Here is a 27,580-nt window from a genome sequence, read left to right as displayed (position 1 = left end):
TCGCCCGGCTAGATTTTTGTATTTTTTTTTAGTAGAGACGGGGTTTCACCGTGTTAGCCAGGATGGTCTCGATCTCCTGACCTCGTGATCCGCCTGTCTCGGCCTCCCAAAGTGCTGGGATTACAGGCTTGAGCCACCGCGCCCGGCCTAGATGTAAGTTTCTATGGAGTGATTTCATGTTTACCAAATCCACTTACTTAGCATTTCAAATTCAGTGAAACTTGACACATCTTCACTACTATATCCTCCAAATGTGATTTCACTCAAATCTTTGAGAAATTCAAATCTGCTTTTCTTAGAATACCACAAATTATTTAAAATTTTTTCTTACTAATGGTATAAAATAAAGATATAAAACCCAATTTCCCACTACCTTAAGATCATTTAGCCTCTTAGTGCCCTTCCTGAAGTCGTCAACCTAAGGAATACTAAGAAAGTAATAGCTTAAGTCTCTACTTGTGATGTTTATCCCCTATCAGTAGGCCTGGGGACTCTGGTCATTACTGACAAATTTCTATTAATCTCAAAAATAATACAGATCTTTGTCATATTTCCCCACCCCCAGCTTCTTCCCCAGGAACTTATTTCAAAGTATTCTGTGCATTCCACCTAATAGCTATCAAGTTTACCTTGATAAAAGTTTTCTCTTAATCTCTATAATTCGATAAGATGTCTTTGATTAAGGTTTAGATATGTATTTTATCATTCTTCACACACTATATTCCCTAAAGTGCATTCTATTTTAAAAACTAAACTTTTTTAAGGATCAAGAAAAGATACTGTATGTCTTGACATTTATCTTCAAGAACATAAAACTGGGTTCTGTTAGAATCTGCTATAATCCAACAGGCACAACATGGGTATTCATTTTTGAACTAAAAATGTTTATATTTGTTATCTCATATTCCTTTATACTGTATCTCATTTAGGCAGAAGTAGCTATTCATCATCAAATACTCATCTTCAGAGATTAAAAAAGAGCACGAAATTTTTCAAATATAGCAGTATTTTAACCAAATCATATAAATGAATGTGAAGTAACTGGCACTCTCACACACTGCTAAAAGGAGTAGAAATTGGAACAATAAATTTGAAAAACTATAAGGCATTACTGCTAAAGTTGAACATACATATTTCTATGACCACTTTTTCCACTTCCAGAAATACATACTTGACAGAAATGTGTGCACATGTGCACCGAAAGACAGGTATAGGAATCAGTATTATTCATAATAGTGCAAAACTAAAAAAATCCATCATACATTAGAATCAACAGCAATGAAAATGAATAAATTCTTCTATATAGAAAAACAGATTAGTCCAGGCGTTGTAGCTCACACCTGTAATCCCAACATTTTGGGAGGCCAAGGTGGGCGGATCATGAGGTCAAGAGATCGAGACCATCCTGGCCAACATGGTGAAACCCTGTCTCTACTAAAACTAAAAAAAATAGTCGGGCATGGTGGTGGGTGCCTGTAATCCCAGCTACTCGGGAGGCTAAGGCAGGAGAACCACTTGAACCTGGCAGGCAGAGGTTGCAGTGAGCCAAGATCGCACCACTGAACTCCAGTCTGGCGACACAGCAAGACTCCATACCCCCCCCCAAGCAAAAAAAAAAAAAGAAAGAAAAAAAGAAAAACACAGATTAGCCTCACAAAAATAACATGACCTGAGGAACACATATTATATGGTTCAATTTAATAAAGTTCTAAAATAGGCAGAGCTAATCTATGGTTTTTAGACATCAAGATAATGGTCACCCTAGGAACACAGAAAGGGAATAACTCGAAAAGAATATAAGGAAAGCTTTCAGGGTGCCGATAACAATACTGATTTCAATAAATACTCACCAAAGCAGAATAAGCGTGTTCATATATTGGAATAGGTAGTGAATTCACTAAATTATGAAATCCACGAAAAAAAGTATTCCCTAACATTAGAAACCTCAGGCAACTCAGTTTCTCTGTACCTCCGTTGCTTCAACTGTAAAACAGACTACACCAAGTCTGTAATCTTAAATTCCTAGTTTGTTTTTTTTTTTTTAGGTAAACGTACTCAGTTCCTTAAATGGAAGAAAAAAATTTTAGTGACTATTTGATTGCCATTTTAAAGATAAACACTGCAAAGACAGAATCAAAAAATACCACTTTTTCCTTCCTCTTACAAAACCAGATATATTAGCAGTTATCTTTCAGAATCATAGTTACTGATTTCCAATAGAATAAAATAGAATATTCTTTATACTGCTACTAGTTAGTAGGTAAATTAATATGAAATGACCACTACACAAGAAAGGTCATCTGTTTCCTGGTTTCAAACTATGTCCCTTTATAGCAGTAACAATGTTTAAAATTACTAGTTTTAAAATGTTTTGAAACATAGTAAAAATCAAACAAACACCAAACTTAGTATTTGCTTGGTTAACTTCATAATGCCAAATTATAACAGAAACATCAGCATCTGACAGCTATTTGGTAAATAATAGCTAGTAATGACTGAACTGTAACTTCTACTTACAAGCACCATTAAATGAGAAGCCTCATTAAAAACTATAAATTTAATATCAGGCTCCCTTACAAGCTAATAACTGAAAAGAATGCTACTCTCCTGAGAATATCAAGATTATAAAACTTCTGTATTCTGCACCATCACCCAATACTATATATAGCCATTCAATATTGTATTGAGTTTATTTCTCTCAAACTTTCATATTTAATAAAATCTGTATAAAAATATTCAAATAAACTTTCAAAACCTGAAGTGCATTGTTAAAAAAGATCATTTCACCAGTTTTTCTAACATAAATATAAAGCTTACTTCTTCCTCTCAACACAATATGAATATGTCATTGTATGGTATCACACTTCCAGCTAAACCTATTCTAAGGCGCTTATCATTCAGATAAAGGCAGACTTCTTCTGAAGCACTTGTCCAGGGATGGTGTTCAAAACTTGTTTTCCTGCCAAGGCTTTCCTTTCCCTCATCTTCATCTCAGTAAATCACACACCACCATCTATCTAGTTCCTCAAGCCAGTAACCAGGAAATCATTTTTGACACTTTTCTTCTCACATCCAATCCATCATGAATCTGTCAGTTGTTCCTCCTCCACACCTCACCATCTCCTCTCTAAAATATACGTATAATCTGGCTACCACCATGTTTTTCCTGGACTACTGTAGTATTACAGTATCTTTACTTTTACCCTTGCCTTTCTCCAATCCATTCTCAAAGTAGCATTTTAAAAATGTAGATTAAAGCATATCACTTCTCCAATTCAAAATCTTCAATGACTGCAATGTTTTTAGTAAAACCTATAAGTCTTTAATATGCCCTACAAGGCCCTGTATAATCTGCTTTCTATCTCTCATTTTAGCTCATATGGTTTTCTGCCTTATTATTATGCTTCTGCCACCTTGAACTTTTCATTTCTTTCAAATATTAAGTTCTTTCCTGTGTCATAGCCTTCAAATATGTCTTTCTCTCCTCCAAGAACCTCTTTTATCTTCTGACCTGTCTTCTTATTGTTTCCACTTAGTACCACCAACTGAGGGAAGCCTTCTCTGAGCATACAACGTTAATTTCTCCCCATTTTCTCCACCACAGCACTCTGTTCTTTTCTTTCACTGAATTGATCATAAGCTGTAATTTTACATTTGTTTATTTACTTGTTCTTTATGTGTTTGCACTGCTAGATGGTAGGTTCCATGAAGGCAGGGATCACTTATTATGCACTTTATATATATATCATAAATTAAGGGAGCACTTCAAAATATATATATGTTTAATGAATAAATGGATGTGAATTACTTTGAGTCCAGAGAATAAATTACAGTTCGAAGTGGTTTCCCCTTCTCTGGGTCTCCCATTGTCACTTGATCAGCTTTACAACTGTTTCTAAAAGAAAGGAGAAAAAAGTGTTTCTGAAAGCTTAAAGACAATCAACAGATGAAACGTCAGGAAGTTGTACATGGTATGTCAAATGAGTGCGACAAATAATAATACTAAGATCTCATGGGAAGGAGAGATCCCTAAGGGCTACAAGGACAAGATATGATTTTATTCACAAGGTGGAATTTGACCTGAGTATTCACAGACTGGTAAAATTCCAAGAGGTGGAAAAGGGAGTGAAGCCCAAATAAGGAAGTAAACAGAGGCGCAAAGTGCTAGAGAACAGTTATAAAACTGGAATGTGGCAACTTAAATTTACAACATAAATAAGTGTAAAAAAAGCTAAATCTCGTATAAGAAATGTATATCCCACGTAAAGACAACTCCAAAGAATTTAAAAGGTTAAAATAACTCTATTTCATCAGTATCCATAAATCTCTTCTGACTCCAATCTTTGGCTTCTGAAGTTTTCCAAGCACTTACAACATGCTTCCATTAGTTTTTATGCTGACCAACTGCCTCAAGTTTCCATATTCTTACCTGTGTTTTTATTCACTCATTACCTGATGAAATTTCCCCAGTAGATTAATTCAGTCATAGTTTTTCTTTATAGACTCTCTAGGATTTCATTTTTCTTCTCTGTTATTTATGGGGGGTAAGCTTTTTCCTCTATGACATTTCAATCAACAAACACATCCTTAGAAAATCTAAACTTTTCACATGTACCAAAATTTTATTTTACTATTGATAGATTCAATGGATTTTACTTTAAAATCTGTATTCCTACTTCAGTTCTTGCCTCTTAAATTCATATATTTAGCCCATCCTTCAGCTCTATCCTGTTTCCAGAGGTAAACCAGGAAGGTCTAGCACAGTGCCTCATAGAAAGCATTTGGTTGCATTAGATAATAAGTTTGGAGTTAAAAGTTTCTAAAAGATACTTTCAAGTTGAAAATTCTATGGTTTCCTTAATCCTAACCCGTCATGGGCTTTTTCCATGGACACCATTTTTCTATCTGTATTCATACCTGCCCACCCCATAATAGTTTTTGATTTCAGAGGACAGACCTCATGGGATACTTAGAATCCTACAATAGTAAAACTGGAGGAAACAAAGTTTTATACAGGAGGAAACTAAAGCTCACAGATGTCAAGAAACTTGAATATTATCTACACAGTTAAGTGACAAAGTCCCGATTCTCCACAGCCAGCACTCTATCGAAAAAGAGGATTTTACTGGTTATAAAAGCATCATAATTTTGTTTTTCTTAATAGAGATGGGATGCAGTGTTACTAAGTTGCCCAGGCTGTACTTGAACTCCTGGCTCAAGTGATTCTCCTGCATCAGCCTCCCTATTAGAGCAGCCCCCGATTAAAGCAGCTTGCTCACACACCTAACTTAGTACCGTTTTTGACTAGCATTGCTTTTATCTTACGTTACTTCCTGTGCCCTTAGGATATAATCTCCTTGTCAATCAATCACAAGGGTTTTTGTTGTTGCTGTTTTTAATTATAATACTATACATACTTACCTGAAACTGTTCAGGAAGGACAGTTACCCTTAACCAAAACTGGGAGGCAACCACTCTTCCCAATACACTTCACGTCTGTAACACAGACTTCACGTCTAAATTATGTGGTCTGTAGTTTATAGGAAACTCTCCAAGGACACAGACCTGCCAATACGTTGTAGTAAACTATAACTATGTAACGTGAATTTTTAAAGCAACAGAAGAAACAGCCGGGCGTGGTGGCGTGCACCTGTAATCCCAGCTACTGGGGAGGCTGAGGCTGGAGAACTGCTTGAACCTGGGAGGCAGAGGTTGCAGTGAGCCCAGATGGCGCCACTGCGCTCCAGCCTGGGTGACAGAGCAAGACTCTGTCCCAATACCAAAAAAAAAAGAAAAAAAGAAGGAGGATAAGAAATGGAAAGTATTTGAAGATACACAATACAGATAGAACTTGCTTCGAGCAATAGAAGTCTTTTATTTAACAAATACTTATCAAATATCGAACATAAGGCTCTGCGGCCTGCTGTTACAACACAGCATCTCTAAATTCACATTCTGTAAACCCAAGAGAAAAGAAAAACACTATGATCATCCTTTTGCATTGCAAAAAACAAAAAAACTCCTCCCTCTGCAATGTAGAATCCTCCTTTAAATTCAGCTTTTGTACATTCAAGTGTTTGCAGACCTAGTGGTTCTTTTAAAACTACCTCTACAGTTATCTAGAGTCTAGGGAGAGAGTAACATTACACAAGATAAGCCTTCTTTTCATTTAAGACCATAGCTGGTTAAATAGAAATGGAGATTTTAAGGAGAACTGGAAAAAAGGAAAAGGTGCAAAGTAACATGCAAAATTGAGAAACTAAATGCTGATAGTAATTTTATTAATGAAAATAACTTTATTTAATACAGGGGAATTCTTAGGTATGAATATTTCACATAAATAAATGTCACAACAGCGTCAAATCCCAGACTTTCAGGAAAGTAACTGTAACACTTAAATATCACAACAACAACAACAACAAAATTCTCATCTACTTTGTTCTGAAAAGTTTTATTTTTCTTAAAAAAAAAAAAAAGAAAACCAACCCCCCCCCCAAAAAAAAAAAAAAGATTAAAAAAATAAAAATGAGAACAGACAGACACCAGTCTGAGCTGGCAGCTGTGACAGCCAGTGAGACACCCGGGCTTTCCGGGTCGTGCTTGGCTTTAGGCTGGATGTCCACGCAGAGAGCCCTGGAGCCACTCCGCACGTCCCACACCCAGGCACCCAGAAAACGACTGCGGCCGCACACACGGGGGCTTGCGGGGTCCCGGCCACGCTGCAGACGGGGAGTGGCACTCGGGGTGAAGGATCGCGGGGAAGGCACTGCGGTCGGAACCGTGAGGCAAGGCCTGGGAAAGCGCCGGGGGCGTCCCGTGCTTCGGGACACCTGGTGCCCGCGCGGGACGCCCTGTCATGAGTCACGGAGGCGAGACGGCACAGGCGGGGGAAGAGGCTGCAGGATGGAGGGAAGCCCGACCCTCGGGAGGGAACCCACCCGGGGGAGGCCCCGACCTCGCGCTGGGCGGGGAAGGGGGCCCGCCTTCCCCACGCCCTGGCCGCCCGGCTCTCACCTCCACCCGACGCAACAGGCACGGCGGCCGAGTCCCGACCCCGGGGGCTGCGGGCCGGGGGGCAGAGGCAGCAGCCCGCAGCCATGACAGGCGCGGGGCGGGCCGCGGGCTGGCTGGGCCGCACGTGCGGGCAGCGCCCCCTCCCCGGCCTCCCCGCTGGCCAGCCCGCCCGCCTGGCCGGCCCCGGCCCCGGCCGCGGCTCCGGCCCCTCACCTTAGGCAGCGGCGCGGCCCCGCCTGCCCCGCCCCCCCCGCCTCCGGCCGAGCGGCGGCGGCAGCCGCGGCTGCACGTACTCACCGCCGCTCGCTGACTCTCGCGCTTCGCCATGACTGAAGCGCCCCCGCCGCCCCCCGCCTTGACTGAGACTGACACACGCGGCTGGCCGGGCGGGGGCGGCCTCAGGCGACCACCCGGCTGACACGACCCGCCCCCGCATCACCCCACCAGTTGAGCAGCGGCCGCTACCCCGCTGTGCCCCCGGGCTTCTTCCCCACGCCCGAGGCGGTGGGTGGTAGCGGCGGACGGCGGTGGCGGCGGCACTTACCGGCTGCGCGGCCAGGCCCCCCTGTCAGCGCGGGGCCGGGAGGGAGTGGAGGGAGGAGTGAAGGGGCACCGCCTCCCCCGCGCCGCCACGCACCCGCCTGATTGGCCCAGTTCACTCCCCCAGCGCGACCCCACCAGCCCCTGCGAGCGGCACTCCGGCAGCACTGGCGCGCTATTTGCATATTTGTGCCCGCGCCGCTGATTGGCCCGGTCGCGGAGGGGCGGCCGTGACCACCGCCGCTCCGGCCGCGGCTCCAGCAGCGTTGGGCTTCCCGAGAAGGAGCATCGCCCTCGCCCCTGCACTTCCCTCCTGGCGCGGCCCGACCTAGGGCGGAGGGCGGTGAGAGGCGGGGTCGCCGCTCAGCTCCAACATGGCCCCGCCGCGCCGCCGACCCAATCGCTGGCGCGGTTACTCTCGGAGCCCTGGGCGGCCTCGGGGCGGGGAAGGCTTGGGGCCGGGCGCCCTCTGGCCGGAGCGCTGGGCAGTGCAGTGGCCCGGGCTCCCCCGGCCGCCCCGCGGTGGCCGCCACGTCAGGCCGCGCCCTCGCGGCGGCCTCTCCCCTCGCGCCGCCCGCCCCGCGGTCCTGCCGCCACGTCAGGCCCCGGCAGGGCACGCCCCAGTCGCGAGCTGACCAGTGGCGGGGTCGGCGTCGAGGTCACTCACACGCAGGGCATCTCTCCGGCAGCCCGGGTCCGCGGAGGAAGGGCGAGGGTTTCCAAAGACGTCCTTCTTAAGGAGCCGTGGATTTAGCCCCACGTTTTCCTTTCGCGCGGAGACCTGGGTGTCACGCGCCCGTGCTGTAGAATCGAGAGCACTGAGGGTGCCGCGATGATGCAGCGATTGAGCCCAGGTGCCAGCACCTGCCGTGGCCGGCGCCCGCCGCGGAGACCCAGCCCCACGCCGCAAGCCAGGGGAGAGCGCGCACCTAGGCTGCGGCTGCAACCCAGTCTTCCCCAGGCTCAGGCTCCCGTTCTCCATTGCACAGTTACGAAAGGAGAGAAAAATAAACGCAAGAATTTAAGAAGAGAGAGCGAGCGAGCCGTGGGGGAGGGTGATACTGGTTTAGGAGCAGGGGATGTACTGGAAAATCGCCGGCCTAAGAAAGTGTTGGACACCTGGGTTCCCTCTCCATCCATCACGAATTAACTGAGTGACCTACATCAAATCCTAGCGTGTCCCAGGGCCTCGGTTTTGCCTTCTGTAAAAGGAAGAGGCTGCACAAGTTTTCCAAACGTCCTCCGGCTGTAAAATTCTAAGGGTCTCCTCCTTGCAGGTCCTTAGCTAGCTTTCTACCGAATTAAAAATTTAAAATCCACATGAAAACGTGAGCTAGACAAAAGAAATGTTTGAACTTCGGTCGGCCTACTTTATGTTTGTTCAAATCTGTTGACCATTTCAGATCCAGTGAAGGTGATATTTCACGTTCACAGTTGACAGAAATCTCTTGAATTTCAGCCTCCGCTAAGGAGTGTCACTGTGCTTGTTTATGCCTAGCCAGAATGGAATGGCTGCGGTATACACAGTGGTAGTTGCCAAGTAGTTTCATTCTTTATATTCCCCATGAAGGCCCTCCAGAGTGGATCAACATACCTCTATTTAACTGAGATACTGACAGGGCTGGGAGGAAACCCTGCTGAAAGGGCGGTTACAATTGCAACTTTGATTTCCTGAAGGTTACTTATAACAACCACATATTAGACTAAGAATGCAAAGAAAGAGTTTATCTCTGGGGCCCCCCACACTACTTATTTGAATAGTGTTTTAGTTTGCAAATTCAACTTCTTGAGTCAAATTTAAGGCCAGTAACCTCTCATCTATCTGACATCACAGCAGAATGATACCCCACTTAAAGGAAAAACTTGAGCAGCCTCCCCATCATCTGATGAAAAACGTTCATGTTTTCTTGAATGCAGCCCTCTGAACATTATTTAGGCTTGGTCATTAAAGAGCAGTACTAGAATTATCAACATTATTGTATGCCATTATAATCAGTGAATGTTCTCTAAAATATGCAAAATTTGTCCCTATAATAAATTGTCTCTAGGATGCTGGTTTTTGTGTTTTTGTTTTGTTTTTAACTTCTGTTTTTGCTATCTCCTTCCTCACTACTGGGCTGACACTTCTCAATTCTTCTACCTAACAACCTTCTTTCCTACTTTTTTGATGCTTCTACGCCATTATGAACTTAGACATCGATAAACTTTTTTATTAGCTTAGACTGACAGATTTTGTGAAAAGATTTTCTGTGGGGTTCTCCTGTGTTAAGTACATAAGTTCTTGTGACATTTATTTTCACTGGTCAGTGAATGGTTTTCACTTCTGTCTTAAATTTTGGAGGTATCTCAGTAACTGTGGTTTCTGAATATGGGGACTCTGGAAAAATGTTGCAGAGGATGGCTCTGAATCTCAGAATTTAGGGGTCAAATTAGTAAATATTACATTTTGCAATTGAAGTTAGCAAGAATCAATATCACGAACAACATCAAAATCTAGCAACACTGGCCTACCATTTCCACTAGGCAATGGGCTGTCTAAAGCCAAGCGGTGGCTACGCTCTCTAGGTCCCTCAATCCCACGCCAGAATAAGAACGTCTCCATTCCTGGCCAGGCGTGGTGGCTCATGCCTGTAATCCCAGCACTTTGGGAGGCCGAGGCCGGCAGATCACCTGAGGCCGGGAGTTGGAGACCAGCCTGCCCAATGTGGAGAAACCCCATCTATACTAAAAATACAAAATTAGCCAGGCATGGTGGCACATGCCTGTAATCCCAGCCACTCAGGAGGCTGAGGCAGGAGAATCACTCGAATCCGGGAGGCAGCAGTTGAGTTGAGCCGAGATGTCGCCATTGCACTCCACCCTGGATGACAGAATGAGACTCCGTCTCAAAAGAAAAAAAAAAAAAGAATGTCTTTCCAATTAAAGAGGCCCTGTTATCTGGACACAGTGATTTGTCTATCCAGAAAGCCTGTGCTATGACAGAGTGGCTTTCCACACCTTGAAAGAAACATCCTATCATAGATACATTTACTGAAATTTAGTCCCAAGCAAAGTGTTAAAGGTTTATATTTTGTTATTTCATTTCATCTTCACAACCACTCTATGAGAAAGGGATTTTGTTGTTGTTGTTGTTTGTTTGTTTGTTTGACAGAGTCTCACTGTCGGCCAGGCTGGAGTGCAGTGGCATGATCTCAGCTCACTGCAATCTCCACCTCCCAGGTTCAAGCACTTCTCGTGCCTCAGCCTCCCGAGCAGCTTAGATTACAGGCCTGAACCACTATACCCAGCTAATTTTTGCATTTTTAGTAGAGACGGGGTTTCACCATGTTGGCCAGGCTGGTGCTGAACTCCTGACCTCAAATGATCCCCCCACCTCAGCATCTCAAAGTGCTGGGATTACAGGTGTGAGCCACTGTGCGCGCTGAGAAAGGGATTTCCCTGCCCCCCTAAATTTTACAGATAAGTCTAAAATCTTGTCCTGGTTACACAGTCATTGAGTGACAGAAACAATATTCAAACTTAGAACTCTCTGGCCCCAAAGGTTATAACTTGTAAACATTACACTATAATCTTCCCCTCAGCCTGAGTTTCCAATTCCATGTTTATCAGGCATGTTTATTTTAGTAACTAATTTGGCATTTTGGAATGGAAAATTCCCTGTATAAGCATTTTGGTTTAGGTCACCAAAAGAATATCTGACAATGTAAATTTGTGATGTTTTCCTGCAAGTTTGAGGAATATGAATCAATGCTTTAGTATCTGTTCACTCTGGAGAAAATTTATACAATCAAGATCCTGAAACTAGCTGGATTTGCTGGCTCACACCTATAATCCCAGCATTTTGGGAGGCCAAGGCAGGTGGACTGCTTGAGCCCAGGAGCTTGAGACCAGCCTGGGCAATATGGTAAAACCTTATCTCTGCAAAACAATAGAAAAAGAAAAAATTAGCTGGGCATGGTGGCATGTTCCTGTAGTCCCAGCTACTAGGGAGGCTGAGCTGGGAGGATCACTTGAGCCCATAGGGTTGAGGCTCCAGTGGGCTGTGATCACACCACTGCACTCCAGCCTGGGTGAAAGAGTGAGACCTGGCTGGGTGTGGTGGCTCACACCTGTAATACCAGCACTTTGGGAGGCCGAGATGGGTGGATCACCTGAGGTCGGGAGTTTGAGACCAGCCTGACCAATGTGGGGAAACCCCGTCTCTACTAAAAATACAAAAATTATCTGGGTGTGGTGGTGTGCACTGCCTGTAATCCTAGCTACTTGGGAGGCTGAGGCAGGAGAATTGCTTGAACCTGGGAGGCGGAGGTTGCAGTGAGCCGAGATTGTACCACTGCATTCCAGCCTGGGTGACAGAGTTAGACTTCATCAGAGAAAGAAAAGGAAAGAAAGAACGAAAGAAAGAAAGAGAGAAAAAGAAAAGATAAAGAAACCCTATCTCAAAAAAAAAAAAAAAAGATCCTGAAACTGCAAAACTAAGGTTTAGATCCTACCTCAGTAAGACCTGCAAAAGTGATACCCACAGAACAGTCAAAAGAAGAAAGTTGGAGTACTCACACTTCCTAATTTGGAAACTTACTACAAAGGTATAATAATCAAGACAGTGTGGAACTGGCATAAGGATAGGCATATGGATTAATGGAATAAAATACAGAATCCAGAAATAAACTCTTACATTTATGGTCAATTGATTTTCAACAAGAGTGCCAAGACATTTAGATTGGGAAAGAGTAGTCCTTTAAACCAATGGTGGGACTGCTGGATACACACATACTAGAGAACGAAGTTGGACCCCTACCTCACACCACACAAAACAATAAACCAAAAGGGACCACACACCTAAATGTAAGAGGTAAAGCTATAAAACTCTAAGAGGAAAAACAGAAGTAAATCTTCAGGATCTTGGATTAGGCAATGATTTCTTACATATGACACCAAAAGCATAAATGACAAAAGAAAATATAAACTAGACTTCATTAAAATTAAAAACTTTCATACAAGAAACCACAAAAAGTAGATTAAACTTCATCAAAATAGAAGTGTCAAAGGACACCATTAAGAAAGTGCAAAGAAAGACAAAACAGAATGAGAGAAAATATTTGCAAATCAAATACATATGCTCCTCAACTTACAATGAAGTTTTGTTCTGATAAACCCATTCTAAGTTGAAAATACTGTTAAGTTGAAAATGCAGCTAATACACTTAACCTACAGAACATTATAGCTTAGTCTAGCCTACCTTAAATGTGCTCAGAACACTGACTTTAGCCTACAGTTGGGCAAAATCATCTGGCAACACAGCCCACCATACAGTATGGGTTGTTTGTCTTTGTGATCATGTGGCTGACTGAAAGTTGAGCCATCATGACAGATTATCTACTATATATCGCTAGTCTGGGAAAAATAAAAATTCAAAATTCAAAGTACAATTTCTACTGAATGCGTATCACCTTAGCACCACTGCAACGTCAAAAAATCATAAGTCAGCTGGGCGCAGTGGCTCACACCTGTAATCCTACCACTTTGGGAAGCCGAGGCGGATCACCTGAGGTCAGGAGTTCAAGACCAGCCTGACCAGCATGGTTGACCAGTCTGGCCAACCCCATCTCTACTAAAAACACAAAAAAATAGTCAGGCATGTTGGCACGTGCCGGTAATCCCAGCTACTTGGGAGGCTGAGGCAGGAGAATTGCCTGAACCTGGGAGGCAGAGGTTGCAGTGAGCTGAGATTGCGCCACTGCACTCCAGCCTAGGTGACGTGGTTCCTAAGTTGAACCATGATAAGGTAGGGACAGTCTGTATCTGATAAGGGTTTAGTATGCAGAATATATAAAGAGTACTTATAACTAAACAACAAAGACATTATAATCCAATTAAAAAGTGGTCACAGTATCTGAGTAGACATTTCTCCAAACAAGATCTACAAATAGCCAATATGCACATGAAAAGATGCTCAACACATTGGTTGTTAGAGAAATGCAAATCAAAACCACAATGAGATACCACTTCACTCTCATCAGGATGGCTACAATAAAAAAGACAAACAATATAAGCGTGATATGGTTTGGCTGTGTCCCCACTCAAATCTCGAATTGTAGCTCTCATAATTCCCATGTGTAGTGGGAGGGCCCCAGTGGGAGGTAATTAAATCATGAGGGTGGGTCTTTCCCATGTTGTTCTCATGATAGTAAGTCTCATGAGGCTGGGTGCGATGGCTCACACCTATAATCCCAGCACTTTGGGAGGCCAAACAGGGCGGATCACCAGAGATCAGGAATTCAAGACCACCCTGGCCAACATGGTAAAATCCCCATTTTTACTAAAAATACAAAAAATCAGCTGGGCATAGTGGTGGCACTTGTAATCTCAGCTACTTGGGAGGCTGAGGCAGGAGAATCGCTTGAACCCAGGAGGCAGCGGTTGCAATGAGCCAAGATCATGCCACTGCACTTCAGCCTGGGTGACAGAGCGAGACTCTGCCTCCAAAAAAAAAATTAAGTCTCACCAGATCTGATGATTTTATAAAACCTGCACAGGCTCTCTCTCCTGCCTGCCACCATGTAACATGTGACTTTGCTCCTCCTTTGCCTTCCACCATGATTGTGAGGCCTCCCCAACCCTGTGGAACTGTGAGTCCATTAAACCTCTTTTTCTTTATAAATTACCCTATTCGAGTATGTCCTTATTAGCAGCATGAGAACAGACTAATACAAAGTGTAAGATGCAGAGAAATTAGAACCCTCAAACCCTGGTACATTGTTGGTAGGAATGTAAAATGATGGTTGATTTGGAAAACAGTGCTTCCGAAAGTTAAACATAGTTACCATATAACCCAGCAACCCAAGAGAAATGAAAACGTATGTCCACACCAAAACTTACATACAAATGTTCACAGCAGCATGATTCACAATAGCCCAAAAGTGGAAACAACCCAAATGTCTATCAGCCGATGACTGGATAAACAAAAATGGTATATACACAAACTAGAATGTTATTAAGCCATAAAAAAAAGATTAAGTACTGATAGTAGTACAATACAGATGAACTTTGAAAACATAATTTTAAGTGATAAAAGCCAGATACATTCCCTAGAAAGCCAACTCAGAAGGTAGAATTATTACACAAAGACGTTTAATTTTTAAAAAATTAGGCCGGGCGTGGTGGCTCATGCCTGTAATTCCAGCATTTTGGGAGGCCGAGGTGGGTGGATCACTTGAGGTCAGGAGTTCGATACCAGCCTGGCCAACATGGTGAAACCCTGTCTCTACTAAAAACACAAAAATTAGCCAGGTGTTGTGGTGTGCATCTGTAATCTCAGCTACTCAGGAGGCTTCGGCAGGAGAATCGCTTGAACCCAGGAGGCAGAGGTTGCAGTGAGCCAAGATACAGCCACTGCATTCCCGCCTGGGTGACAGAGCAAAACTCTGTCTCAAAAAATAAAATTAAATTAAAAAATAAAAAGTATGAAAGCCAGATATAAAAGGCTTGACTGTTTGATGATATTTATATGAAATGTCCAGAATAAAGAAAGAAAGTAGACAGAAAGTAGATCAGTTGTTGCCTAGGGCTGACATGGGAGAAGGGGGATGAAGAATCGAGAGTGACTGTTAATAGCTATGTACAGGGTTTCTTCTGGGGGGCAATGAAATAGTTTTAAAATCAGATTGTGGAGATACTTGCACAACTCTGAATACATTAGAAACCACTGAAGTATAAATTTTGTCAAGTAAATACTATCTCAATAAAGCTGGTTAAAAAAAAAAAGTAATTCCAGGCTGGGCGTGGTGGCTCACGCCTGTAATCCCAGCACTTTGGGAGGCCAGGGCAGATTGATCACCTGAGGGTGTGAGTTTGAGACCAGCTTGGCCAACATGGTGAATCCCCATCTCTACTAAAAATATAAAAATTACCTGGGTGTGATGGTGCACACCTGTAATCTGAGTTACTCATGAGGCTAAGGCAAGAGAATCTCTTGAACCTGGGAGGTGGAGTTTGCAGTGAGAGAAGATTGTGCCACTGTACTCCAGCCTGGGTGACAGAGTGAGACTCTGTCTCAAAAAAAAAAAAAAAAAAAAAGTGATTCCCAGTCAGCAGTTTCCAACTTTGTTACAGTATTGTAAACATTAAATCCACATATATGAATCTAACATATGAACATGTTGAGACAAAAAGATATATTTTAATTATATTCATAAAATTAGTTACATAGCATATCATTTTTAAAGATTGTTGTAGTGGCACTGTTATTTCTTATATTGAGCTCACCAGTTTTGTGACTTTGTTATAATTTACTTAATTAATACATATTTAAATACACCATGTATGTATACTAGGGTAGGTACTGTGTTGGCTACAGAAGAGGTTATTATTCCCATATAAATAATAATAAATTATGAATAATAAACATATAATAAATATTGAACAAGTGTGCGTATATGAAATACCTTCTTACTCATCTTTGTTGACATCCATTCACAGGCCGAGGCATTAATGAAGATGTTCTTTCACTGATCAATAAGTACTGATAAACATTAAAGTATGCTTTTTTCATCTTTTACACATTTTATGCAGGTTCATAACTTAAATGTTTTATGCTCCATTACATTATAGACTCTAACATGATTTTCGTCTCTCAGCACTAATGAATAGTAGCTTGAAGAGCTCAGATACTTTTCCACTGTAGGAAAAGACTCTGAAAGGAACTTCAGTTGATTCAGCAGTAAGTGAAAATGAACTCCACATTAGCCCCTAGGAATTGTGAAATTTCTTTAACTCGGTGAAGAACACAGGTTCTTTTTGGAACAGGAGTGAAGGATATAGTGAAAGTTCTTTAGATTTCTTTTTCAGGCTCTTGTTCAAGCAAACAGAAATGAGGGCTAAGTATGCTTTCAGCTATGGGTAGCTTAAAGTACCTCAAAGATCATTTAAAAGCATACTCAGCACTGTTCTCAAATCTAGAGGCCACTGGTAATAACAACATGCAAAGGATACGTTCAGCCAGAGAGCTGTTCTTCAGATTCTCACTCGTAGGCCCATTTAATCAGGGACAGGTCTCAGAGTCTCCAAGTTTTATCTAGTTTATCCCCTGCTTTTAGCCAGGAATATACTTCAAAGCATGATCCTACTTGACAGTTCAAATCTTAACACTGTTCTGCTTTTATAAACAGCTGCTTGTCCTAATCTTAAAAGGTCTTCAGGAAAAAGAAGGTTTGCTGGTTTCCTTGATAAAACGTCCCTGAGCATCTCATTCCTTCTCTTTGTGTATCTGTTTCTCTTTGGGTAACATAAGCACTCCCGGAGAAGTTGCATCTAAATCAAGTTTGGAGAGATCAAAAGGATGAAATGTGCCTGTTATTTAAAAAGTGAATTCACTCAACAAGTATTTAAAGTGGATCTGTGATGTCTCAGGCACAACGGTAGAGGCTGGGAATACAACAATGAACAAGATAGATATGGTCCTCTGGCCTCAAGGCAAATTATTTTCTAAAGCAAATAAAGAGTAATTAATTATTTTTATTAATTTGGTAACACTTAACCTTCATTTACAGGTACTGTAATTGGTATGTTTATAGGGTTTTTTGTTTGTTTGTTTTGAGACAGAGTCTGGCTCTGTCACCCAGGCTGGAGTGCAGTGGCACGATCTTGGCTTACTGCAGCCTCCAACTTCCGTGTTCAAGTGATTCTCCTGCCTCAGCTTCCCGAGTAGCTGGGATTACAGGTGTGCACCACCACACCTGGCTACTTTTTTTTTGTATTTTTAGTAGAGACAGAATTTTACCATGTTGGCTAGGCTGCTCTCAAACTCCTGGCCTCAAGTGATCCACCCACCTCAGACTCCCAGTGTGCTGGGATTACAGGTGTGAGCCACCACGCCCGGCCTGGTCTGCTTTAGAAAGCATGTATGACCTATACCACTTAGTCTAAGAACTGATGGAAACTGTAAACATGTATTTTTCCAATCAATTAGGGTTTTTTTTTTTTTTTTTTTTTTTGAGACAGAGTCTCACTCTGTCGCCCAGGCTGGAGTGCAGTGGTGCATCTCGGCTCACCACAACTTCCGCCTCCCGGGTTCAAGCGATTCTCCTGCCTCAGCTTCCTAAGCAGCTGGGATTGCAGGCATGCGCCACCACGCTTGGCTAATTTTGTATTTTTAGTAGAGATGGGGTTTCTCCATGTTGATCAGGCTGGTCTCAAACTCCCAACCTCAGGTGATCCACCCGCCTCAGCTTCCCAAAGAGCTGGGATTACAGGTGTCAGCCACCACACCCGGCCCCAGTCAACTGGTTTTATAGGTATTGCAGGCATTTTATTTCCAGAAGAAACCCATCCTAGTGCAATTTTTTTTTGAGACAGGGTCTTGCTCTGTTGCTCAGGTTAGAGAGCAGTGGTGCAATCATAGTTTGTTGCAATCTCCAAGTCCTGACCTCAAGCAACCCTCTTGCCTCAGCCTACTGAATAGCTAGGACTACAGGCATTTCCACCATGCCCAGCTAATTTTTTATTTTTTATTTTCTTTGTGGAGATGGGGTCTTGCTATGTTACCCAAGCTGGTCTCAAACTCTGAGGCTTAAGCAATCCTCCTGCCTCAGTCTCCCAAATCACTAGGATTATAGGTGTGAGCCACTATACCCAGCCTCCTGGTGCTATTTAAATCCATTTTGTCTTGTATAAGGTTCAACAAAAGAGAAAATGGCATTGGAGTTCCCTGGACATTTCCTGACTTGTTTTTCTTTTTTGTTTTTGTTTGTTTGTTTTCAGTATGGAGTTTCGCTCTGGTGCCCAGATTGGAGTGCGGTGGCACAATCTTGGCTCACTGTAACCTCTGCCTTCCGGGTTCAAGCAATTCTCCTGCCTCAGCCTCCCAAGTAACTGGGATTACAGGCCTGCGCTAACACGCCTGGCTAATTTTTTATATTTAGTAGAAACGAGATTTCACCATGTTGGCCAGGCTGGTCTTGAACTCCTAACCTCAGGTGATCCACCTGCCTCAGCCTCCCAAAGTGCTGGGATTACAGGTGTGAGCCACCGTGCCCAGATGACTTGTTTTTCTTTACTTGATAGCCATGCTTATAATTCTGTCACCACCTTTTTGCAATCTCATCAGCCAGCTTTCTACTTGGATCATGGGAAGAGCTTACAAAACTCATATATTGCTGTTAGGAATAAAATAAATATTTTAACAATTACCACAATCTTGGTTTTTTGTTTTTTGTTTTTTTAAATAACAGAGTGAGTTTTCTTTGCAAGTGGATTTGTAAATTTAATGTAAAAATACATAATCTTCAATACTTTTAAAATTATATTTCTTCTTCCCTTCCCAGCTTTATTGAGGTTTAACTGCTATGCAGAAAACTGCACACAATTAATGCCTACAGCTTGCTGAATTTGGACATATGTATACATTTGTGATACCATTACCATAATCCAGGTAATAAACATATTCATCACTTCCAAAAGTTTTCTTGTGTCCCTTGTTTTCAGGTTGGGGGACTTGTTTAGAAAGGTTACCTCAGGCCAGGCACGGTGGTTCATGCCTGTAATCCCAATACTTTGGGAGGCTGAGGCGGGTGGATCATTTGAGGTCAGGAGTTCGAGATCAGCCTGACTAACATGGTGGAACACCGTCTCTACTAAAAATACAAAAGTAGGCATGGTGGCGGGCGCCTATAAGCCCAGCTACTCGGAAGGGTGAGGAAGGAGAATTGCTTGAACCTGGGAGGTGGAGGTTGCAGTGAGCTGAGATCGTGCCACTGCACTCCAGTCTCGGGAACAGAGCAAGACTCTGTCAAAAAAAAAAGAGAAAGTTATCTTTTTTATTAAGATGTTTTGAAGCATTCCTGTTTTACCAAGACATCATTATGATCTCTTATGTAAAAGTATTTGGAGATTTATGGAATTCTTGGACATTATGGTTGAGGATGCATATTAATTATAGTTGCTTTATTTGCACTAAACCCCATGGTTTTAGAGGATGAGGAACAACATGCCAACCAGGAAAATTAATTCTAGGTTATATGATTGAAAAAAATTAAGAGCAGTAGGATCTTAGAGAACATTTTGCCAAAAATAAATCAGTATAGCCTTTATCTCTGGTTACCATTAGATGTTAAGCAGTTAGTGACCTTCCACAATTTAAGCAAAAGTCTTAAGTGGAAACAAAGAAGGGACATTTTTTGAGACAGATTCTCACTCTATTGCTCAGGCTGGAGTGCAGTGGCGTGATCTCGGCTCACTGCAACCTCCATTTCGCTCAAGCGATTCTCATGCCTCAGCCACCAGAGTAGCTGGGATTACAGGTGTGTACCTCTACACCCAGCTAATTTTTGTATTTTTAGTAGAGATGGGGTTTTGCCATGTTGGCCATGCTGGTCTCAAACTCCTGGCCTCCAGTAATCCACCTGCCTCCACCTCCCAAGGGGAGATTTTTAAAAATATGAAATCCATAGAAATATTTAGGTCTTGGCCGGGTGCGGTGGCTCATGCCTGTAATCCTAGCACTTTGGGAGGCCGAGGCAGGCGAATCACAAGGTCAGGAGATCAAGACCATCCTGGCTAACACGGTGAAACCCCATGTCTACTAAAAATACAAAAAAATTACCTGGGCATGGTGGCCAGCGCCTGTAGTCCCAGCTACTTGGGAGGCTGAGGCAGGAGAATGGCATGAACCCGGGAGGTGGAGCTTGCAGTGAGCCGAGACTGCATCACTGCACTCCAGCCTGGGCGACACAGCGAAACTTTGTGTCAGAAAAAGAAAGAAAGAAAGAAAGAAATATTTAGGTCTTACACAGGCACATATTTGATTTCTCCAGCATTACAGATAATGGAAAAACATTCCACCTTCCAGAAAGTTTAGGTAAAGACCTCAAAATTAGTATGTCAGGCTGGATGCAATGGCTTACTTCTGTAATCCCAGCACTTTGGGAGGCCAAGGCAGGTAGATTACCTGAGGTTGGGAGTTCGAGACCATCCTGGCCAACATGGTGAAAACCCCCTCTCTACTAAAAATACAAAAAAATTAGCGGGGCATGGTGGTAGGCGCCTGTAATTCCAGATACTTGGGAAGTTGAGGCAGGAGAATCACTTGAACCTGGGAGGCAGAGGTTGCAGTGAGCCAAGATCACGCCATTGCACTCCAGCCTGGGCAACAGAGCAAGATTCTGTTTCCAAAAAAAAAAAAAAATTACGTCAGAGAATTGAATGTCTGTGGCTATTGCCACATGAATAGTCTGTATTCTGCAAGGGATTAGCACAAATCCTCTGAATATCAAACATTTAATTGAATTTTTTCGTTTTCATTGTTTATCATGGTGTCATACAGGACTGTCTAATTTTTTTTTTAATTTTTTTTTTTAATTTTAAGTTCTGGGGTACACGTGCAGGATGTACAGGTTTGTTACATAGGTAAATGTGTGCCACGGTTTGGGTCGCCCAGGCTGGAGTGCAGTGGCGCGATCTCAGCTGCACCTATTGACCGATTACCTAAGTATGAATCCCAGCATGCATCAGCTATTTCTCTTGATGTTTTCCCTCCCCACTTGCCGCTCGCCAACAGACCCCAGTGTGTGATGTTCCCCTCCCTGTGTCCATGTGTTCTCATTGTTCAGCTTCCACTTATGAGTGAGAACATGTGGTATTTGGTTTTCTGTTCCTGAGTTTGTTTGCTGAGAATAATGGCTTCCAGCTCCACCCGTGTCCCTGCAAAAGACATGATCTTGTTCCTTTTTATGGCTGCATAGCATTCCATGGTTTATATGTACCACACTTTTTTATCCAATCTATCATTGATGGGCATTTTGGTGATTCCATGTCTTTGCTATTGTGAATAGTGCTGCAATGAACATACCTGTGCATATATCTTTATAATAGAATGATTTATATTCCTTTGGGTATATACTTAGTAATGGGATTACTGGGTCAAATGGTATTTCTGGTTCTATGTCTTTGAGGAATCACCACGTCCTCTTCCACAATGGTAGAACTAATTTACACTCCCACCAACAGTGTAAAAACGTTCCTATCTCTCTGCAGCCTCGCCAGCATCTGTTGTTTCTTGTCTTTTTAAAAATCGCCATTTTGACTAAGACTGCCTAACTTTTTCCTTACAATTATTGACTAGTAAAGCAGAACCTTCTCTGTCTAGCACACCTTATCCTGGCTCCTGGAGGATGCTTCTTTTTGTGTTTCCCTTGCAGAGTGTGTACTGTTTGGCAAGAACATACTAAGTGATTTGCACAAACTATAAGAAATGTCAGGCCAGGCATGGTGGTTCACGCCTGTTAATCCCAGCACTTTGGGAGTCCAAGGTGAGGAGATCATTTTAGGTTAGGAGTTTGACACCAGCCTGGCCAACATGGTGAAACCCTGTCTCCACTAAAATACAAAAATTAGCCAGATGTAGTGGCATGCACCTGTAATCCCAGCTGCTCGGGAGGCTCAGGCAGGAAAATTGCTTAAACCCATGAGGTGGAGGCTACAGTGAGCTGAGATTGCACCACAGCACTCCAGCCCAGGCAACAGAGTGAGACTCTGTCTCCAAAAGAAAAAAAAAGGAAAAGAAAATGTCAGCCTGGTATTTGCTTATGATCTGCCACTCCTCTTTCTAGATAACTGAAAGCACCTGGAGTCTGTTCCTCAAACATACCCTCCTTGTCTCGGAACCTTCTCACCTTCTCTTCCCTCTGCCTTACCACTGGTTCTAGGTACAGCTTCTCCTTCTTCCTCTTCAAGTCTTGCAAAAATTCCTCATATTACAGGCCTTCTTTGACTCCTAATTTCCTAGTTTATTTCCTTCCTAACACTTACCACAGTCTTGTTTATATATTTACTTTTTGTCTCCATCCACTAAAAAAGAAAGCATCTTAAGGCATAAGCAGGTTCTGTCTTGTTCCTTGAAAAACTCTCAGCACCTAGAACACAGGTGCTGAATACATGTGTATCTTATACAAAACAAACCAATCATTCAACATACCCATATTGTTCTGGCAGAAAAACTGGCTGCCATTTGGAGTTATCCGACCAAGTTTTGAACAAGACACTGGAAGCCTCTATCAGAGGTTCTGAAACCCAACTCTATATTATTAGGCTGGTGCAAAAGTAACTGCGATTTTGGCCATTACTGGCAAAATAGTAAAACCTAATAGAATCCCCTAATAGAAGATTAGGAGATTCACCAACTTCATAGAATCTCCCAGGAAACTTAAAAATTATCTTTGCTCAGACCCTGCTGAGACTTAGGGGTGATGGATCAGTATGGAAGCATTAGGTTTTAAAAACTCTTTTTGTAATTACTTTTGCAACCAACATGGAAAAGTACTGCTCTGAGTGACACAGAACTGAATAATTACCTGGCTACCATGTTCTTATTATCTGGGTGAGTCCTTCTTGTGTCATCTAGGTTGACAGCATCCCAAACTGTTCTTTGGACCACTCTCTAGGCTGCTACAAACATTTGCCTCATTATCACAAAGGGGCAGCCTTAGGCACAAACCAGATGAAAAATCAACCTCTCAGGAAAGAGAAGAGGCATTCAAGTAACCTAAGTTCATCTGTTAACACCTATCCTGAAAACTTCAAACTAAAGGGAGAAAGAAAACTGCAGCACACTTCTCTTTTCTTTCTTGGAAGAAAGTCATCAACAAATCCCTTCATTTAGCTGTAGAAGTAAGAGGCAATCAATCAATCAATCAATCAATCAAAAACTTGTGCTACAAAGCAAATAAAAAATAATGCCGGCCGGGCACAGTGGCTAACGCCTGTAATCCCAGCACTTTGGGAGGCCAAGGCAGGTGGATCACTTGAGGTCAGGAGTTCGAGACCAGTCTGGCCAATACGGCAAAACCCTGTCTCTACTAAAAATAAAAAAATTAGCCAGGTGTGGTGGCATAGGCCTGTAATCCCAGCCACTTAGGGGGTTGAGGCAGGAGAATAACTTGAACCTGGGAGGCAGAGGTGGCAGTGAGCCAAGATTGTGCCACTGCACTCCAGCCTGGGCAACAGAGTGAGACTCCATCTCAAAATAATAATAATAATAATGATAATAATAATAATGCTCACAGAAGAATGAGGTAGCCAGATTCCATCCTCTTCACAGAAGAAATGAGACCAAATAGTGGTGGGTTCAGAAATGTTTGTTCATATTTTTTTGTTATGGCAAACTCTAAACTTTAAGGCCTTGCTTACAATTGGAACCTCTATTTTTTTTTTTAAAGAAAAAACAGTGGTTATTGATATTTTTCTCAAGCAGTGTAATTAATAACTCTTTTCCTCACAATCATCATCATATGTCATAAAGGTTGGGTGTGGTAGCTCACACCTATATATAATCCTAGGATTTTGGGAGGCCAAGGTGGGAGGTAAGGCCAGGAGTCCAAGACAAGCCTGTGCAACAAAGCAAGACTCCTATCTCTAAATAAATACATACATGCATACATGCATACATAGCCAGGCATGGTGGTGTGTGCTGTAGTCCTAGCTACTCAGGAGGCTGAGGTGGGAGAATTGCTTAAGCCAAGGAATTCAGTTCGAGGCTGCAGCGGGCTACACTCATGCCACTACACTCCAGTCTTTTTTTAGAAGGACAGAGTAAGACCCTGTCTCTGTAAAACAAAACAAAACAAAACAAAACAAAAAAAACCAGGCACATCCTGGAAGTCAAATGGAACCCACTCTCCTCCTCCAGTTAAAAATGCCAAGACTTGACCGGGCGTGGTGGCTCACACCTGTAATTCCAGCACTTTGGGAGGCCGAGGTGGGCGGATCACAAGGTCAAGAGATCGAGACTATCCTGGCCAACATGGTGAAACCCGTCTTTACTAAAAATACAAAAATTAGCTGGGCGTGGTGGTGCAAGCCTGTAGTCCCAGCTACTCGGGAGGCTGAGGCAGGAGAATCGCTTGAACCCAGGAGGCAGAGGTTGCACTGAGTGGAGATGGTTCCATCTCGGTTGCTGATGGGACCTGTCGCCAGGTCCCAGCCTGGGCGACAGAGCGAGACTCCACCTCAAAAAAAAAAAAAAAATGCCAAGACTCTTGTAAAACAGAGAGAACACAGGATTAAAAGTAGAAATATCTGAGTTGTAGTCCAGGCTTACTACTAACCAACTGAATGAGTGATTAGCAATTTTTTCTTGTCTGTGAAATAAGACTCGTAACATCTATGCTGCCTGCCTCACATTGCTGTTGTTTCTTTCTTTCTTTTCTTTTTTTTTTTTTTTTTTTCTGAGACAAGGTCTCGCTCTGTCACCTAGGCTAGATTGCAGTGGTGCAATCATGGCTCACTGCAACCTCGACCTCCCAGGCTCCAGCAATCCTCATGCCTCAGCCCCCTGCACATAACTGAGACTAGTCACACACCACCAACCACACATAATTTATTTTTAATTTTAATTTCTTTTATTTTGTCTTTAGAGGGTCTCACTCTATCACCTAGGCTGGAGTGCAGTGGTGCCATCATAGCTCACTGAAGCCTTGACCTCCTAGACTCAGGCAATCCTCCTGCCTTAGGTTGCAACTACAGGCGTGAGCCACCACACCCAGCTTATTTTTATTTTTGTAGAAATGGGGTCTCTTACCATGTTACCGAGGTTGCTCTTGAACTTCTGTACTTAAGTGACCCTCCTGCCTTGGCCTCACAAAGTGCAGGGATTATAGGTGTGAGCCACTATGCCTGGCCCTGTTGTTGGTTCTTATAGATAATATTCATAAGCATTCTCTGAAAATACTACATTGTGCAAATAAAAAGTACTGGTCTTTTGTCTTGTTATTGAACTTTAAGGAAAAAAAAAATCCAGTTATAGGAATTAAAAATATTGACTTAGGATATACCACGTGCCCAGTAAAGTGCTAAACACAAAAAGAATGGCCCATAATACTTACTTTGTGACACATGCTTGGCATATATCTACCACTAGAGCAACTGAACACGTTACACTTAGAACAACAGGTAGATCAACAAACAAGGAAAGTAATTTCCTTTGCAGCAGGAGAGAAGCTCAGCTCAGCCAAGTCCAGGAATAACATTGAAAAACCCACTTATTTCTTCCCCAAAGTCTGTTTTCACCCCTAGATCTGAAGTTCTTTCATTTCCACTGAAACAACCCAGGCCACGAAGGGACTACTTAAATTCAGGGGCCCTCTTATCAGTTAAGATTAGGGCAACAAACTTGAACAGTTGTGAGTTAACAAGCTTCCATTCAAGGAATCTTCAGTAGATAAGAGGATCTGGAAAGTTGAAAGTTGAAAGCAGTTTTGCAGGTGATTTTAGGACATCTTAAAACAGAAGACCTGCTGTTACCTGATGTCTCAAATCGAGAAGCAAATTTAGAGGTTGTCTGGTTGAGAATATGCTAGGACTGGTACAAGCTGGAATCCTGTGTGTTCAAGGCAAGTCTTTAACCTCACCTAGATTTAGTTTCCTTATTTATCAGTAAGACACAGACGAAGATATCTTCTCTGCAGAGTTAATAATGTGAATCTTAGAGATGATACATATAAAGTCAATGCATATTAAGTTGTCAACAAATTACGGCTGATTTTTTTTTTTTTTTTTTTGAGACGGAGTCTCTCTCTGTCACCCAGGCTGGAGTGCAGTGGCGTGATCTAGGCTCACTGCAAGCTCTGCCTCCCGGGTTCACGCCATTGTCCTGCCTCAGCCTCCTGAGTAGCTGGGACCACAGGTGCCCACCACAATGCCTAGCTAATTTTTTGTATTTTTAGTAGAGACGGGGCTTCACCGAGTTAGCCAGGATAGTCTCGATCTCCTGACCTTGTGATCCACCCGCCTCGGCCTTCCAAAGTGCTGGGGTTACAGGCGTGAGTCACCATGCCCGGCCTATAGCTAATTTTTTTAAGGTCAGTTGAGTGATTTTCAGACTTGTTCAAGTGGCAGAGCACCTGGAAGTTGCAGATCATTGTGAAATGTTGAAATGTGGTATCAAACCATATGAACGTTTTTTAGTAGCAAATATGACTACATTGCCTATGAGCAATATAATATCAGAAATAAGAACATATATGTTCACCAAAACAAAAAATTCCCCAAAACAAGCTATTGAACTGGATAATGAGTCAGAATCTTCCCACAGTATCTGTTGGCTACTTGTTCATTTCATCAGCCTGGGGTTGAAGTTAGTGGTAAGTGTAAGCAGAAAAGCACATAAGGCAAATGGAGAAAAGACTAAACATTCAAATGAACTGCAGGCCTCATAGAGTTTGCAAACCTCTGCTAATTACCGTATACTAGAGCTGATCAACTAATCCAAAGATTTTCAAATATTTTTAAAGTGAGGAAATTCTTTCTTCAAAAAGAGTTTTTTTTCTTTTTTGGCAGAAGAAGCCCGAGATGTAAAACACAAAGCAGAAATCCCAAAGAGAAAATGGAACAAAGACTCAGCTGCCCTCCTGCAAGCCCTGGGATTCCCCCACCTTCCCCGGCTCTCCCAGGCATCTCTGAAGATGTCTTGCACTTGGTGGGGCACATGCTGAAAATCTGTTAAGTCCAGCCCCCTCATTCTGCAGATGAGAAAATTAAAGCTAGAGTGGCTGAGGGATTTATCTGAGGTTGCACAGTGAGTTTGTGGGGGAACCAACACTAGAACCCAGGCCTATGAGTCTCACTTCAGCATTTTCTTCCACTCTGCCAGGACTACTCAGATGTTACTCCAAAATAATCCATTGGTTAAATAGGTGGGGCAGAACCGTGGCAAGGGGGTCAACTTGGAAAAGGTCAACTCCCCAAAAAATGTATCTTCTCAAACTATCAGGTTGACCAGATGTCCTTCCTTTGCCTACTTTCTTATCATGTTCCATGCTGCATCCAGATTACCTGTATATGTCAGAGATCATACACTGGCCCACACCGTGTCTTTAACTATCTTGAATCAGTTGCCAGCATCTAAAAATCAGAATATTTTAGTTTTTAAAATTTTTTTAATTATCATTTTTATTTTTTGAGATGGAGTCTCACTATCACCCAGGCTGGAGTGCAGTGGCTCAATCTTGACTCACTACAACTTCCACCTCCCAGATTC

The 27,580-nt window shown here is 42.7% G+C and overlaps 1 protein-coding gene across 10 annotated transcripts in view; it reads right to left on the bottom strand.

The window, feature by feature from the left end:
- Positions 1–27,580, bottom strand: part of CHD9 (chromodomain helicase DNA binding protein 9) — a 276,890-nt gene that overhangs the window by 193,652 nt on the left and 55,658 nt on the right. The window contains exon 1 of one of the 10 annotated variants that reach the window (XM_023209926.2): positions 7,559–7,696. The exons of 6 other annotated variants lie outside the window; for them this stretch is intronic. The gene's annotated coding sequence lies outside the window, so the exon portion shown is untranslated. Of the gene's footprint in view, positions 1–3,808; positions 3,830–7,311; positions 7,477–7,558; positions 7,697–27,580 lie in introns of those variants that run through there. 3 more of the 10 variants (XM_023209921.1, XM_023209922.2, XM_023209923.1) reach the window with 3 other exon arrangements.

This window comes from Piliocolobus tephrosceles, chromosome 17, assembly GCF_002776525.5.
Source record: "Piliocolobus tephrosceles isolate RC106 chromosome 17, ASM277652v3, whole genome shotgun sequence".
NCBI lineage: Eukaryota > Metazoa > Chordata > Mammalia > Primates > Cercopithecidae > Piliocolobus > Piliocolobus tephrosceles.
This window is presented reverse-complemented; position numbering and strand designations above follow the sequence as displayed.